Source organism: Cetorhinus maximus, chromosome 31 (assembly GCF_964194155.1).
Source record: "Cetorhinus maximus chromosome 31, sCetMax3.hap1.1, whole genome shotgun sequence".
NCBI classification, from domain to species: Eukaryota; Metazoa; Chordata; class Chondrichthyes; order Lamniformes; family Cetorhinidae; genus Cetorhinus; species Cetorhinus maximus.
Window position 1 is genome coordinate 13,133,503 of NC_135909.1, and position 5,176 is coordinate 13,138,678.

General features: G+C 44.1%; 1 non-coding gene across 1 annotated transcript; it reads left to right on the top strand.

Annotated features, from left to right (window-relative positions):
• The first annotated feature begins 528 nt into the window (after positions 1 to 528).
• On the top strand, positions 529 to 619 carry trnar-ucu (transfer RNA arginine (anticodon UCU)). The gene is given in 2 exon segments: positions 529 to 565; positions 584 to 619. It is a non-coding gene; the product is annotated as a tRNA-Arg (tRNA).
• Positions 620 to 5,176: the final 4,557 nt, after the last annotated feature.

The window sequence follows — 5,176 nt, forward strand, 5'->3', positions numbered from 1 at the left end:
AAGAACTCTAAGAAATCTTCTTTCAAATTCCTCATCTCCAAGGTAAATATCCCCTACCGCTACAATGTGTCGAGGTAATTTATGTTCCTCGCCATAAGGCCGAGGATATTGTATGCTTCGTGAACGATTCTTTCAACCTGCACTGCCTCCTTTAATGATTTAAGCAGATGTACATCATTTCCCGCTATTCCGGCACCGTCTTTGGAATTTTAAACTTTATTTTGTCTTTTCTCCTCGTGTTCTTCCGACCAAAATGAATCACTTCACAGTTCTCTGTAAACAAAATTTAGCCACCATTTGTCCTCCCTGCTTTCCAACCTATGTCTCTTTGAAGGAAGTTGCTATTTCTTTCGAACTTCTATAGCTCTGTTCACAGCCACAGGACGTCCAAAACACTTCACAGGCCATGAGTGCTTTTGAAATGTCGCCATTGTTCAAATGGTGGAAATTGCTGACCGTTTGAACCTTGTGTTCTGCAGTCTCTGAAATTCCCTTGTGTCGAATGGCAAATAGGACTTGCATGTCTCTGGCTCTGTGGTGCAACGGATAGCGTGTTGGACTTCTAGCTGTTGTCATATAAGAGATTTAAAGGTTGTGGGTTCGAGTCCCACCAGAGTCGATTTTTAGATAAAGGTTTGAAGCAAATCAGCAACTGGTTCATCCACGTTCTCAGTTGCCGTCACCAACCTCCTTCTGTACAGGTAAATCCAGCCTCTCCCCGCTTTCCAACCTGAACCACTTAACAGAAGAAAATTCGCCACCTAACAATGAAATGGGTGGCAAAAGGAGTAGAGCAGCTTCGCCGCTACAAGGATACAGAATTGGCTGAGTGGCAGGAAACAGAGGTTGGTGGTAAATGGATGTTTTTCGGCCTGGCGGAAGGATTGGGACCTTTGTTTTTCCTGATAAATATCAATGACCGAGACCTTTGTGCCCAGGACAAAATTTCAACGTTTGCGGAGGATACAAAGCTTGGAAGCATTGTGGAGAGTGTGGAGAATAGTGTAGAACTTCAAATGGACTTGGACCTTTTGGTGGAAATGGAGAGACGGGTGGCAGATGAAGTTCAATGGAGAGAGGTTTGGTTGGTAGAACATGGAGAGACAACATAAAATGAAGGGTACAACTCTAACGGAAGAGGAAAAGCAGAGGGACTTGGATGTTTATGTACCTAATTTATTGAAGGTGGCAGGACAGGTTGAGAGAGTTTTTCCATCAACCATACAGTATCCTGGGCTTTATGGACAAAATGATAGAGTGCAAGAGTAAGAGGCTATGTTGAATTTGTATAATTCATGAGTTCAGCCTCAACAAGAGTATTGCGTCCGGTTCCGGGCGCCACTCTTTAGGGAGGATGTGAAGGTGCTGGAGAAATTGCAGAAAAGATTCACGTGAATGGTTCCAGGGATGAGGAGCTTCGGTTACGAGGATATCTTGGAGAAGATATGGCTGTTTTACTCAGAGAAAAAAAAGGTTAGGAGGAGATTTGATAGAGGTGTTCAAAATCATTAGAAGTCTGGACATAGTAGATAGGGAGAAATTCTTTTCACTCGTGAGAGGATCGAAAATGATATTTGATTAGTAAAAAAAAAGTGGAATGTTTTCAGAAGTTTTTTAAAAAAATTATTATTTTGATGTCTAAGAGTATGATGGAGGCAGGGTCAACTGAATCATTCAAAAGGGAATTATGTTATCTGAAAATGAAGAATGTGTAGGGTTACGGGGAGAAGGTAGGGGAATGGTTCAAGAGTTGTTCATTCGGAGAGTCTGTGAAGACATGATGGGCCAAATGCCCTCTTTCTGTGCCGTAACAATGTAGTTTTTCGTTGATATATAGCCAACGAGCATCAGTGACATGCAGCATAACACTACTTCCCATAACTGCTCCGTCATCTTTCCAAACTGTTTCTGACAGACAGCTCGAAACAAGATTGATGTGAGTCTACAGCCCTGAACATCAAGGCCAACACGATTATCACAGCTGGAATGAACAGTTCCTGTTGCAGCTTCAGATCAGACATTAGATTATCACAGGCGCTCTGTCAAACTGCATGTTCCTTCAGTCAAATTTCCAACTGGACACTTGGAATGAGCGGCTGTGTGGATATTAATGGTCCAGGGGTAGATTTCATTTTTGCCAGACTGGATTCTCAGTTCCATTCCCAGACATTTCCCTTTCTCTTTCTGAATCCAAACTTGGTCCCTTATTCATTTCCACTTTTCATTGTTTCATCACCGGCCACGTTTCTATCTGTCTGAGCCTTTCACTCTGCAATTCCTTCTAGAAACGCCCCCAATTGCCAACCACCACCCCCACCCCGACCCCCACCCCCACCCCGCTTAAGACCCTCTTTAAATCCACCCCTTTGACCAAGGTTTTGTTCAGCTTCCCAAATTTATGACTCAGTGTAGAATGTTGCTTGACTGAGCTCCTTTGAAGAGCTTTGGGAAGTTTTATTCAATTGCAGTGCTGTTGTTGAAATTGTTCAAATTTGGATAAATTAATTTTCAGAATCAATTTTGTTAAAATTTTCCTCGAATTTTCTCCAATTGTTTCGCGTTGTGAAACTCCTGCCATGAGGTGTTCACATGATGATCAGTTTGATAGAGTAAATCAGGAGAAACTGTTCCCACTGACGGAAGGGCCGCTAACCAGAGGGCACAGTTTGACGCTGATTGGGAAAATAGCCAGGAGAGAGATGAGGAGAATATATTTTACACAGAGCGTTGTTGTGAAATGGAAGCTTTCTGGACGGGTGGTGGAAGCAGATTCAATAATAACTTTAAAAAGACTTTTGGAGAAATTTCTGAAAGGAAAAACAATACAGGAATATGGGGAGAGACTTGGATGTGGGAGCAATCATATCGCTCAACCAAAGACACAGCACAGGCGGAATGACCTCTGTCTGTCCTGTATCCTTCTATGATTCATGGATAGAAATCAGTCCTACATCCTTTGGGGCATGAAGGGTGTGAGAAGCTGGCATGAGAATTGATCCCTTGGGAGCGGAATGGAAACGGTAAAATATTGTCTTCTTTCAGGAAATACAAACTGAAATGCAGGTATGACTATGTCTGTTTAAATGTGGTTTGTTACCAGTTCCAGATTATTGAATTTAACGGGTTGTGTTATCAGGCAAGGAGCTTACTATGATATAAAAACCGGAAATGCTGGAAACACTCAGCAACAACTGTAATTGGAAAACGGATTAATGTTTCAAGTTAACGATACTCCAGCAGCACTGAGGAAAGAGAGAAATGTAATAGGTTTTGAAGAAGTGAATGATTCGGGGGCTGGGAAGAGGTTGAAGAAAAGCGCAGGTCTGTGATGGTGTAGGCGCCCGGAGAGATGAAATTACAGAAAAAAAGTATCACGGGGCAAAAGCCAAAGGGAACAGACAAAGAAACGAACGATTGGCTCAGATGAGGTGTGAATGGCTGGATAGCAGCCGTCCAATTGCAATGAGAAAGAATAGAGAATGAGGGAAAAGACGAAACAGCAAAAAACACATGAAACAAGATGGAGATAGAGCTTATAATCTAAAAATATTGAACTCAGTGTGAGTCCTGAAATCTGTAGGGTGCCGAGTTGAAAGATGACCGTGTTCTTCCTCTGGTTTACGTTAATCTTCATTGGAACGGTGCAGCAGACTAAGGACAGAAAGGTCAGAGTGGGAGCAAGGTGGCGAATTGAAATTACGAGTGACAGGAAAGTCGGAGTCAGGCTTGCGGACTGAAAGGAGGTGGTGTCAAAGCAGTCACTCAGTCTGTGGGGCCTTATCAAGTAGCGGAGGCCATATTGTGAACACCAAATACATTATATTAAATTGAAAGCAGGACAAGTGTATCACTGTTACACTTGGAAGGAGTGTGTGGGGCCTTGAATGTTGAGAATGGAAGAGGTAAAAGAAGAGATTCAATTCATGCAGTTTCCTGGGATTGTGCCCTAGAAAAGGGAAGGTGTACTGGGGGAGCACCAGCTGTCGTCGAGTGAATGGTCGCTTTGGATTGGTGATTGTGGAGGAGAAGGGAGGGTGTTTTTGGTGGTCATATCATGCTGGCTGTGGTGGAAATGTCGGAGGGTAATGTGTCGAATATGGAAACGGGCGGGCTGGACGGTGAAAACAAGCGCCACTGAATCAACTCCGCTCAACTTACACAGGACACAATAATCCGCATTTCCCGGTCAGCAACAATTACCACCTCACATAAAGATTTTGCCTCCCCGATGTTCCTGCACATTTCTCCAAGGATCTTGCGTTCTGATGTCAGAGAAATGAACAGTCCCGCTCCCATCTAACTTCCCCATCTCAACCCAGCGGCAGAGTCATGGAACGAAAGGACGTGGCCCCTGTTTACAGCATTAGCTGCCTTATTCTGGTAGTTTAAATATCGAGTCATTGACTGTGGGTGAGCGAATACATGACTGACTGGGTGAGATGGTGAAGCAGTTTCTGTGTACAGACTGTGTACAGTTTTAGCCTCCTTAGTTTAGAAAGGATATAATTGCATTACAGCAGGTCAGAGGAGATTCAGTCGACTGATTCCTGGAATGGAAGGGTTTCCTTATGAGGAAAGGTTGAGGAGGTTGGACCTATACCCATTGGAGTTTTGAAGAATGGGAGGTGATCTTACTGAAAGATGTAAAATCCTGAGGGGACTTGACAGGGTGGCTGCTGAGACTATGTTTCCTTTTGTGGGGGACTCTACAATCAGGTGACTCAGTTTAAAAATATCGGGCTCTCACATTTCAGACTGACAGAAGGTAATTTGTTTTGTTTCTATCTCTCTCAGTGGGACATTAATCTGTGGATTTCTCTTCCCCAGAGAGCAGTGGAGGCTGGGTTATTGAAAATGTTCACGGCTGAGTTGGAGATATTTTTGACAAAGGAATGAGTAAAGAATTATGGGGGGCAGAAAGGAAAGTGGAGTTGCGGCCACATTCAGATCAGCCATGCTGGAGCAGCTTCGAGGGGCTGAATGGCCTCTTGCTGCTCCTGATTTTCGTGTTCTTGTTCTTGTGTGCCTCTCTCGGCACTGCTATCCCTGTCCTGCTCACCGTCTCGCATGCCGCACTGCTCGGCGCCTCAGTAAGCTCCCGCTCTCCGGCCTGCTCCCTACCCCTCACCGCCTCACTTGCTGTTCTGCTTGTCACCATCTCCTCAGTTCTTGTGGT